The sequence below is a fragment of the Bos mutus genome, chromosome 13 (genome assembly GCF_027580195.1).
Source record: "Bos mutus isolate GX-2022 chromosome 13, NWIPB_WYAK_1.1, whole genome shotgun sequence".
In the NCBI taxonomy this organism is placed as follows: Eukaryota; Metazoa; Chordata; class Mammalia; order Artiodactyla; family Bovidae; genus Bos; species Bos mutus.
Window position 1 is genome coordinate 53,484,756 of NC_091629.1, and position 12,272 is coordinate 53,497,027.

Below are 12,272 nucleotides of genomic sequence, written 5' to 3' on the forward strand. Positions count from 1 at the left end.
GTTCCTCTGAGACTTTGAACTCTCCATCTACATAACCAACACCAGTGCTGTCTACCTAGACAGCATAGTAAAAAGCTGAGACATCACTTTGCCAACAAAGGTCCGTCTAGTCAAAGCTATGGTTTTTCCAGTAGTCATGTATGGATGTGTGAGTTGGACTATAAAGAAAGTTCAGCACCGAAGAATTGATGCTTTCAAACTGTGGTGTTGGAGAAGACTCTTGAGAGTTCCTTGGACTGCAAGGAGATCCAACCAGTCCATCCTAAAGGGGATCAGTCCTGGGTGTTCATTAGAAGGACTGATGCTGAAGCTGAAACTCCAATATTTTGGCCACCTGGTGTGAAGAACTGACTCATTTGAAAAGGCCCTGATGCTGGGAAATATTGAGGGCAGGAGGAGAAGGGGATGACAGAGGATGAGATGGTTGGATGGCATCAAGGACTCAATGGACATAAGTTTGAGTAAACTCCGGGAGTTGGTGATGGACAGGGAGGCCTGGCAACCTGCAGTCCATGGCGTCGCAAGGAGTTGGACATGACTGAGCAACTAAACTGAACTAAGAACTTGGACCAGACCTGTCATCTGTTGGGTGAGATGTGCTTGGCCCTGAAATCCCCTTCCAAAATGCTTCCCTTTAACCTGCCCTACTCTGATTCTGAATCCCTCCCGCCATGTAAGTCATTCCCCCAGAGCCTTTTAATTGGTGTAAATATTAAACATGAGATTCCCTGGAAGGGATGATCCATGCTTGAACCAGGCCTAATCTGCATGATTAGTTTGTCTGATTAACAAGCTCTCTGTTATCACCTACCTGGAAGGAGACCATGCAGGGTCTAACAACAGGTAGGCAAAGTCTCAGGGTCAGACACCTGAGCACGAAGCGGGGCGGGGGGTGTGGGGAGGGGTGGTCCCTGCAGGAAGTGACTTAGAATCACAGGGCCCCCAGCAGTGCTTGTCCAGAAGGGGCCAAGGAACGGGAATGCCAGCCCTCACCAGCCACGTTGCAGACATCCACCTGGTGGTGTCCTGTGGGTCCATGCCTCCCACAGAAACATCTGTGAGTCAAGCACTTCTTCTCTTACTCCCTAGCCAGAGGATTCCTGCTTCCCCTCCTCAGAAAGGAGCAATAGTCAGGAACGTTTGCCATTCCTCTCCCCATTCTCTAGCTGCCCCCATCCTATGGGAAGAAAAATGACTCATCTGACTGGAGAATGGAGAGAGTCCATCCATCCATGGGCCATACTTACCAGAGCAGCATGGATTATATTCTGAATCATGAGGATCTCTGTCCATCTCTTCCTCCTCTACTCTCTCCTCTTAAGATATTCATATTTTCAATACAAGTGAGTCCCCTGTCTCTGCATCCTGCTTCTAGTAGACAAAACTGACCTATGGTCACTTCCTTTTTCCTTCTTAGCCTGCATCTGGTTGAATAAACTCAACTAACCACCCCCCCACTAGAGGTCTGGGAGAGCAAACCCCCTTTAGCCTAATATCCCCTGAGATGGATTACACTATTGCTATTGCGTCCAATTCTTGATCCCTTCCTGTATGCTTGCTCTTTGGATGTGCCTTTGGCGTGCTTCTCACCCAAGACAGAGTGTATTTCCCTGCCCGACTAAGGTTGGGCTTGTCCATAGGATTTGTTTTGGCCAATAGAATGTGGGTAGAAGTGACAGTGTACCAATACAAGCCTCGATGTTAGGAGAAACTCAGGTTTCCCCTCAAGTGCTTCTGTCTGACTTCTGCCCTCGCCATGAGAAGAGTATGTTCCAGTCGGCCCACTGGTCCATGGATAAGCAGAGACTGGTAAAGCAGAGCTGGGCCCCCAACCTGTAGCCTGGATTCAAGCTCAGCATAGGTGAACTGACCTGCAAATAGAAAAGTGAGAATTAGTGATTGTTGCTTTAAGACACTGAGTTTGGGAATGGTTTGTTATGCAGCATTTTCCAGCAAAAGCTCATTGATATATCCCATCATCCTTTGTTCTCCAGTTAAATAGTGAAAACCACTACTTTGAGTTACAATCTAATATTTTGGCTAAATTCCTGTGTTTTTACTCTATCAGTCAGACCCAGGGAGGGAAATTTCAGAAGTTGTGGGACTAGAGCAGCAAGTCTACAGTAATCATGTGTCCCAGTGGGTCTGCACAATTCTGATTTACACCTCAATATAATTAAAAATAACACTCTCCTTCCCTAAAGTGCATACGTTTGGATGTTTAAATTACATAGCCACTCTACTTAAACCCCAGAAGACCCAACATGAACTACAGCCTCCCTACCGTAACCATGGGCACCCCTTTATGGTCAGTAGATACTACAGAAAATTTCTAAAGCCGTCCTCTGAAAGGCTGGAGGCCTGGACAGTGAATCCCAGGGCAGCAGGTGAGGTAAAAATAATTCTCCTAAATGCAGTCCCTCAATGTAAGGTTTTATAAAAGTGCTATAGGGTATTTTCTGAGAAATAAACTCCTTAATATGACTTCATGGTAAGAGTTCTATTTCCTTTATTCTCTGGAGTCCCAAGAAAGAAAAATATGCCCCCTGGCAGTGTTCCATAAAACTAATGATGTGGGGGAATACGTGAATAATTGCCTGAATTGCGGGGCTACAGATCCATTAGGAAATCTCTTGGCAATATAAGGAAGGGGCTCAGGACAGTTAAATTGGAGTCAAGTGAAATAAACTCCTGCTGCATCAGCTAGACAGCCTTGTGGGTCAAGAGAGCTGCGGCAGCCAACTCCACAACTTCGGAGATTTGGGCTTCCAAAAATTCACTGTTCACAGCAACAGGGACTTAAGATGGGGGAGCAGAGGTGGAAGAAAGGATACATAAGATATTGCAAGACTTTCCAGAGGCAGAAAGGCGAGACAAAGCAAGGAGATCAGAAACTTGGACTAGTGACCCAAGCAATTTGTTTGAGATGATGAAGCAGCTAGATGTGGTACCTTAAAGGTATGCAAAGAGTCTTGATGCAATGATAGGCATCGTTCCCAATGAAGAAGCATCGTGCCTGCTTCCTTCCAGGTCGAGAATTAGTCCCCAGTCATGAGCAGTCCAAAGGCGCCTGGTGATCATATATAGGACAAAGGACCTGAGAAGAAATCACTTGACAGGATAAAAAATGTTATATCCTAACCTCATTCCAGTATGTGATTCAATGGTCATTAATTTCCTAAACCATGGTGCTTGATGGTTGTCTGTGGAAAATCACACAAGGTAATCATCATCATCAATTGGAGAAAATCTGGCAATGTTCAATAAATGTTTGATCTCTGCATGATTAAGTTAATATACTTTACAAATATTTACTGAGCATTATTTCTGGGCCAGACACTGCCTGAGGGCACTGGAAATGTGGCAGAAGTTAAAGAACCATGGTCTTCATCTCCATGGTACCTTGAGTCTCATTCCTAGGGACACATTAGAATCATTTGGAAACTTTTAATAGAATGCCAAAGCTGAGACTTCCTTGATGGTCAGGTGGTTAAGAATCTGCCTTGCAATGCAGGGGACATGCGTTTGACCCCTGGTTGGGGAACTAAGATCCCATGTGCTAAAGCCTGAGCACCACAGCTACTGAGTCTGTGTGTGTGCCACAACTAAAGAGTCCACGAATCACAACTAAGACCCAACACAACCAATAAACAAACATTTATTTTAAATATCAATGCCTTGGCCTCACCCAAGACACTAGAAACTTCACTTACAGTTGAAAACCACTTGATTAGTAAGTGGGTAGATAAATAGATAATGAATGATTGAATGAATGAATTCTAAATGTGATGTTTTTCCTTGTCCTTGACATAGAAATATATTGCTTCATAATATCAATCTTGAGAGTCCCTTGAACTGCAAGCAGATCAAACCAGTCCATCCTAAAGGAAATCAGTCCTGAATATTCATTGGAAGGACTGATGCTTAAGCGGAAGCTCCAATACTTTGGCCACCTGATGTGAAGAACCGACTCACTGTAAAAGACCCTGATGCTGGGCAAGATTGAAGGCAGGAGGAGAAGGGGACCACAGAGGATAAGATGGTTGGATGGCATCACTGACTCGATGGACATGAGTTTGAGCAGGCTCTGGGAGTTGGTGATGGACAGAGAAGCCTGGTGTGCTGCCATCCATGGGGTCACAAAGAGTCGGACACGACTCAGTGACTGAACTGAACTGAATATCAATACTACTCTTTCAAAATTACTAGAATGAAAGGAAATAAAGCCCTTTAGAGAATGCCAAGTGATGAGATCTACAGATGAATAAATCAAGGTGAAGTTCAATGTGCTGTGTACTCAAAAGTCCTTTCTCACCCACTCCATTCTCAGCCAACAGAAGATGACTGATACTTAGAGCATCAGAGACCAGATTATTCTTCCAGGGTCATATAGAGATTTGGATCAAAGTCTTCAAATCTTAGCAAAGTAGACCCTCAGTTTACACAGACCAGGACACCAATCCACATCCTTTATCGGCAGGCATTTGGTGCTGAATTGCACATGTGTTGACACAACTTGATAAATCACATTTCTCCCAGCTGCCTCTCTACCTGAGATCTCCTCTTTAAATTCACCTTTTAAATACCCGGCAACCAGAGTGATCTTTCCAAAACAAAAACTTGCCTGCGTTGGCCCCCTGAAAGCCATCAATGGCTTTACATGGGGTTTAAAGGTTAAATCTAAATCCTTTATGAGGCTCTAAACAATCTAGCCTCGGCTTTCTCCTCCAGCCCCATCTCTCTCTTCTCTCTGTTCTTCAATTCCTCCATTTAATGGCATCCTCAGTTCCTCCTGGCTCCTTGCTGTCTCTCACTTCCTGTTGTTGAACATCCTTTTTCATCCTCAGAAACTCAGCTGACCGCCCACCCCAGTCCTATCTTTGAAAGTGAAAAGTGAAAGTGTTAGTCACTCAGTCATGTCTGACTCTTTGAGACTCCATGGCCTGTAGCCCACCAGGTTCGTCTGTCCATGGGATTTTCTGGGCAAGAATACTGGAGTGGGTTGCCATTTCCTACTCCAGGGGATCTTCCCAACCCAGGGATCGAACCTGCATCTCCTGCATTGCAGGCAGATTCTTTACTGTCTGAGCCACCAGAGAAGTCCTATATTTACCCATCTGCCAGTCCTTTACTCCTCAGGTCTGGCTGAGGCACTCTGCTATATCCTCCAGCACAGTATCCCCCTCTAACCATCTAATCTGTCTCTTAAAATGCAGTGTTTTGTTGACTTGATCAATTTCCTGTCCTCCTGTAGCCTGAAAGATCAGAAAAGACAGAGCTCGGGTCAGCCTTGTCTGTGGCTGAATTTCCAGAACCTAGTTTAGTGTCCGCCCCTTGAGAAAGACTTTTTTTCTAATTATTATTTTTATTTTTTATTGGAATATAATTGCTTTACAATGTCATGTTGGTTTCTGCTATACAGCATCACAAATGAGCTATATGTAGGCTTATGTCCCCTCCCTGTTAAGCCCCTCTCCCACCCCCACCCCATCTCACCCCTCTAGGTGAGAGAACATCACAGAGCTGAGTTCCCTGTGCTGTACAGCTGGTTCACACTAGTTACCTATTTTACACATGGCAGTGTTTATACGTCAATGCTACTCTTTCAATTCATCCCACCTTCTCTTTCCCTACCCTATGTCCACAAGAATAAAGCAGACTTACAGAAAGACTTTTCAATGTCAAATAAATGCTCGAGCAGAAAACAATTGCTTATTCACTCAACGTATGTTAACTGAGGGCTTACAATGTGTCAGACACAGTTCTCAGTGAGCTGGATGCATCAACAAACAGGTCAGTCCTGCCTTGATTGAGCTGACTTTCCAGACACACAGACATTTACTTATGTATTCAGTAAACATGTATTGGGCAAAGAATCGAAGCACACATGCACGCCTAAAGAAGAAAAAACAGGGTGGCCTAGCTGACCATGAGTGACAGGTCAGCATTCAAATATTTTGCTTGCTTTTAATTATTGCCTCAATGGGGGAAAAAAAAAACAGTTATCATTTTAGTGCTACAGTCCTAGAGTCACTTATCTACTTAATGTTTTTCTGTAAAATTTCTCACCATTTAATTTACATATAATATGCTAATATGCTGTATGTAATCCCTACAGTCTGTGCTCATTCAAGGCTTGAGGAATTAAATAAATGAATGAGGAGTTTATTCAACAGCAAAACTTGCAAACAGGTGAGAAAAGGAGTCTTAATGATGAGTCTACACAATGCAAAAGAGAAAGATAATTTTTTGTTTTCAAACAGCCTGAAAAGGGTGAAACGGTTTGCAAAATTTGGAGAACCAAGAGTCCTAGTTGATCTTTATGATTCAGGGCAGAAAGCTGAGCAAATGACAGCCTGTCTCATGTTTGAACATAAGGTTATTTATATAGTGGCCTAATTATTATGTCTCAATATAGGAAAAAAGGCAAGTGTTTTTCTCCTCTCTTTGCCTTAATGCTCCAAGGGTAATAAGTTGTTAGTTTTATTCTTAATTGGTACATGCTTCTTCTCATTTCTTTTCTTTAAAAAAAAATCAATATGTGGTTTGTGATATCTTTTATGGAGAGGAAAGAACTTTGCCTGACTTATGATTTTTATTATTGTGATAATCTCTCAGCATTTATTCTTTAAAGGGTCCTCATGTAAGGCAGATTCGTGGTCAATTTTCTGCAATAGCAAATGTCAAGCCATTTCTAAACTTATAATCATATGAAAAGTATAACCGATTCAGGCTACGCTTGATTTAAAAAAAAAAAAAAAAAAAAGCACTGCCTCTTTTGCAAAAACCATGATCTGCCGAGGCGGGACTCCCAATGTCTTGGAAATGTTGTGCCCGGCCACTGCCCTGGCCTCCCCCACTGAGCTTCGGGAAGTGGCGGCTGTTCTTCCCAGCGAGTCTGGCCAGAGGCAGAGGCCACTAGTAACTTTAACCCCACGTGGGCAGGCCCTCATCAGAGCCTCTCTCCAACCCTAAAATTAACTGGTAATTTTTTGGAAGGGGAAGTGGACACAAAAGCGTGGGGCCATGTTTGCTCTTCAGAGCCCAAAGGAAACAGGATTCTGAGAACTGACTCCTTGGACCCGAAAACAGACATCCTTGAGGGAGTTCAAGGGCACAAGAGGTCCCCTAGCCTGATCTGCAGTAATCAGAGCTGTGTGTTCAGAGTTCCGCACGCTCTGAAGGAGGTGGTGTGGACCAGAGGTCACTCTGGGAGGGAGGAGGGAGGAGCGTGGGAAAGTCTGAAATCTATCAGTAACCGAGTGTGTGAGTGAGGCTAGGTTCTGGTAAAGCCCTACCTACAAACCTGACTCACGTTCCCTGTGCTCCCTCACGGTGCCTGCATGGACTGAACAATGTGCCACAATTTAACATCTGCAAAACCTGCGTGATGTGAGCGTTAATTTCGTGCCCATTTTATAGATGATAGTCAAGGCTCCAAGAAGTGAATTAACCTTCCCAAGATCACACAGGCAAGTCACTGGGCTGAGATACACAAGCTGTCTGTGCTAGGTCTCATGCTATCTTTACTATGCCAAACACCACAAGTTCAGAGAAAGCAGCAGGACTCAGCTCAGTGCCCTGCGAAGACCTAGAGACCTGGGATGTGAGAGGGAGTGGGAGTGGGGCTCAAGAGGGAGGGGATATATATATATACTTACAGCTGATTCACGCTGTTGTACAGCAGAAACTAACACAACATTGTAAAGCAATTATCTTCCAATTAAAACATAAATTTTTAATAAAAAAAGGTAGCAGGAGTAATGGTGAAGAGTGTGGACCCTGGAGCTAGGCAGCCTGGATTCCAGTTCTGGCTCTGTCCCTTGGTAGCTGTGTGACCTCGGGTAAGTTACTTAACCTCCCTGTGCCCCCGTTTCCCTTTCTGTAAAACACGGACAAAAGCTGTATCTTTCTCAAGCCACGCCTTAATTAGAAACTTGGAACTTCGAGTGCACCCAGCCTGCTCTCATCCTCCAGGCTGAGTTCATGATCAATCATGCCTACATGATGAAGCCTCCATAAAAATCTCAAAAGTAGGATTTGGAGAACTTCTGGCCTTCCATATATTAGAAAGCACACCTGAACTCTAAGGGGATGAAAGTTTCTGTTCTTGGGACTCATCCTACATGTCTCCTCATCTGACTGTTCATCTGTATCCTTTTGACATCCCATATTATAGAATAAACTGGTAAACATTAAAGTTAGTATCTTTCTCATTGAGTAATTAGAGGAATTTAAATGCATCAATATTTATCAAGTACTTAGAAGACTGCATGGTGCTTACGAAGACTGTTTACATGCCTCATGCTTGTTCAGTAAATAAATCAAGAAAGGGATCTTTTCATTCTCACCATCATACACCTCACTTTCCAATCCCTGAGTTAACAACACGCCTTCCATTTTCCTAACATCACAGCATCTATAAAGTGCTGTTGTTGCCATGACTTCTTACTGTCACAACAGCTGTCTGGTGAATGAAGACAGTATCCATGTTATAGAAGATGCCTCAGAGAACTGACAATGTGAGGGCCTTCCAAGGTCATTGAGCAGGTTAATAAAGAGCAAGGACTCCAACTCAATCTTTCTGACCTTGAATCCTGAACTCCACAAACACCCCCAAATAAAACCATGAACTTCAGGACTTTATGGATGAAAGCTTGGCATTGCATCCACCTGGGACCTCAGGACAGACTCCTGTCAACATCTTGCCCTGGCTCTCGATTTATGGGCTCTGGGGACAGTGACTTTCGGTTATGAACACTGTTGTGAACTCCCCGCTGTGTGTCTCTCCTCTGAACTCAGGAAATGGAAGTTCCTCAAGTGTTGACACGTTCTTGATCACTTTGTACAGAAGACATGTAGCATTCTCCTTTTGCACGTAGGACAAACGGAAGCTTCAAGTGTGTGAGTGATTTATCCAAAAGTCACATGAGTTCAGTGAGTAGGGAACTACATCAAGAGAAACAGTTTCCAGTTAATTTTATGAACATTATATGTATTGCCCAATATGAGTGTTCAACCCCATGGTTCCCTGTTTTTTGTGCAATCAATGACCTAGATTCTAAGGAAGTTGGACTAGGGCAAAGGGGAGATAGGGAAAAGTAAGAGTAAATGAAATGCACTCAGTTTGGTTTGAAGGAGAGGTGAAGAATCTGGAAGCAGATGGAGGAGGTTTGAGGAATAGAAGAAATCAAGAATGTCAGTGTCCTTGGGAAGAACTAAAGCCAGAGTTTTCAAGAACAGAGAAAAGTGACTGATGGCCATTCTCATGGAAACTCTACAGCCACCAGGAAGACTTGAACTCTCAGAGTCAATCCTGATGTCTTAATGCTGCTTGTGATTCCAAAATAAATTGTCCGGTGCTCAGGATCTGATCCATTCCTCTGTGGGGAAACTGAGAAGCAAGATGTGTGGGTTCTAGATTCCATCCTAGTTGGTTAAATCCCAGGTCCGTGACCACAAGCCTGTTTCTGGATCCCTCTCCCTCTCCACAGGTTGATGCCTAAGCTCCTGATCCTCCCCAATCAGGTTAGGACCACAGTCTGACACTTGAGGGATGGACAATAAAAATGCCCATGTTTCAAATGCATGCCTTCTACAAGTTTCTGATGACAAAGTCAATACAGGTTTATTTGGAAAAAAAAACTTGGATCTGCTGGCATATACATATATTCTGCAGTAAATCAAAAGGTTATTTTTCATCAGTGGTATCATTCAAAGGCTAATGGATCAGAAGAAAGACTTGCTTTTATTAGTGTACCTTTTTGTACTCTTTTACACTGAAAATTAGGCTCATGTGTCACTCTGTGTGTGTCTGTGTGTCCATGTACATATGTACAGAAGGTATATGGGACATGTAATTGCAGGAAATTTTGTCTTTGTGTTGTCATCAATTTACTTCTCTGGACTGAGAGAGAGATAAGGGAACATGATAATAATGATCTATCAAACAATTTGAAAACTAAATAAAAAAATAAAATCAACAACGATCACACCATTCAGATATATACAGTCTTATCATTGTAGTATACATCCTTCATGGCTAAATAATGAGGATAATTTTATATCCAAATTCTAAAATCTCTTTTTTATTTATTCTTACTTTTTAATTTTTTACCATTGATGCTCTTTCATATTTAGATATTCTTTAAAAGCATCCTTTTAATAGTCTTTAATGAGTCTTTTAATGAGTCTTTCTCCAAAGTAATTTTTAATTTTTTTATTTTATTAAAGTGTAGATAATGTACAATATATTAGAGATATTCTATGTATGGATTCACAATTTTTAAAGATTATACTCCATTTAGAATTATCATAGAGCATTGGCTATATTCCTTGTGTTGTAAACTATATCCTTGCAGCTTATTTTCGACATAATAGTTTGTGCCTCTTCATTCCCCTATCTCTATATTGCCCCTCCCCAGTTTCTCCCCACTGGTAACCACTAGTTTCTTCTCTGTATCTGTGAGTTTGTTTCTTTTTTATTACAGTCACTAGTCTGTTTTAGTTTTTGGATTCCACATATAAGTGACGTCACACAGCATTTGTCTTTCTCTGTCTGACAGTCCCCCAGGCATAGCTGATCATTCATTGAGCATTTTCCCCTGTGCCCATGCCTCCCACGGCTTCCGTTGAGAAGCCTAGATGAGTCCACATACACAATGCATTTAGCACTGTGGTGGAGTGTGTAACCAGAAGGGGTTTTGTCTGAGACTGCATACACAACCACTTTCCTTCTAGACGTAAAGTAATTTCTTTAGCCAACCTTCTTTGGTAGAATATTTGTACTGTTTCATGATTTTCACTGTTAAATAACCCTGTGATGAACCTCTTCATCCATAAATCTCTGTGTTTCTGAATATTTCCATCAGCGGAAACTCTTAACCAAAGAATTGTTTGAGGCATAAGAATAAAAAAAAACTGTTCAGGCTCCTGATAACATTTCCTTAAGTGAAAGGAAGGAACAGGGCTTGTTTGAGAGGTTAACTTTCAGATCTCATTGTTCACTTACCTTTATTTTATTCCACAGAAGATAATTTTTCCAGTTTGTTAGCCATGTACAGGAAACCCACTCTAGTACTCTTGCCTAGAAAATCCCATGGACGGAGGAGCCTGGTAGGCTGCAGTCCACAGGGTCGCTAGGAGTTGGACACAACTGAGCGACTTCACTTTCACTTTTCACTTTCATGCATTGGAGAAGGAAATGGCAACCCACTCCAGTGTTCTTGCCTGGAGAATCCCAGGGATGGGGGAGCCTGGTGGGCTTCCGTCTATGGGGTTGCCCAGTGTCCGACACACTTAGCAGCAGCAGCAGCCGTGTACATTTCTTAATGGTCAGCACATCATTTTACAAAACCAACCTCACTGATACAATAGTACCTCTGATGTTCCTTTAGCATAGATGTGGAATCCTCTTTAAAATTCAGCAGCACTCTTGTCTGGAGAAGTGAGCTGCTCTTCTGAAACGAGGGTGCACTTCAGGATTGCAGCAGGGAGGACTCTGGGAGGAAACAGATGGTGCACTCAGTGGGGGTAATTGAGGAGAGTTTATTAAAGGGACATTCCCAAGAGTGAGAGCAAGATGAAGGAGTCCTGGAAGAGCTAGTGCAGCACGGCACGGGGGGCTAGGATCACTGAGGAGCCTTAACTTTCCCAAGCTACAGGGGAGGAAGCAGTTGCAGGATCTTGGGGAGAGCAGCTGTAGCTGACAGAGAGGACCACTGGGCAGGAGGAGCCATGCTGGAGGGAGGTGGCCAGCCCTCAGGGTCTCTGCAAGGAGAAAGCCAAGGCATCAATCATACTGACTCCACACCCATTTCTTCTGGTCTCCGTGCCTTCCACCGGCCAATCCAAGCAGGAGCCAGAGAGGAGGAGGAAGCCCCACCAGGTGATTGGACAGCCTCCTGAAACACAGAGCAGTGTGGGGAAGGGATCTGGAGAGGGGCACATGGAAAGTGTTCAGACATCACGTGCCATCTGCTGGTTTTGACCTTTCTGTTCTTTACTGAGCCCACCAGAATGGAAACTCCACCTTGGAGGAAACTGGGACTCCATCAGCCTGGTTCACAGTGGGTTCCCAGCACATGGCACCTAACAAGTGTCCAATAAATGCCTGATGAATACAGAATGCATGAATGGATGAACTCCAAACCAGCCCTGATAGTTCCTGAAGCTTCTATCCAAGAATCCCCTTGTAGAAACCTACAGATCCCTACAAGAAAATCCTATTTCTTGTTCCCTTAATATTAGCTGGCAACATGGGCTTGACAAGC

The 12,272-nt window shown here is 43.4% G+C and overlaps 1 long non-coding RNA gene across 1 annotated transcript; it reads right to left on the reverse strand.

Annotated features, from left to right (window-relative positions):
* Positions 1–1,010: 1,010 nt before the first annotated feature.
* Positions 1,011–11,145, reverse strand: LOC138990540 (uncharacterized). Its single transcript, XR_011466676.1, has 3 exons — positions 11,012–11,145; positions 2,952–3,070; positions 1,011–1,871 (listed from the first exon to the last, which is right to left on the reverse strand). It is a non-coding gene; the product is annotated as an uncharacterized lncRNA (long non-coding RNA).
* Between the last annotated feature and the right edge of the window lie 1,127 nt (positions 11,146–12,272).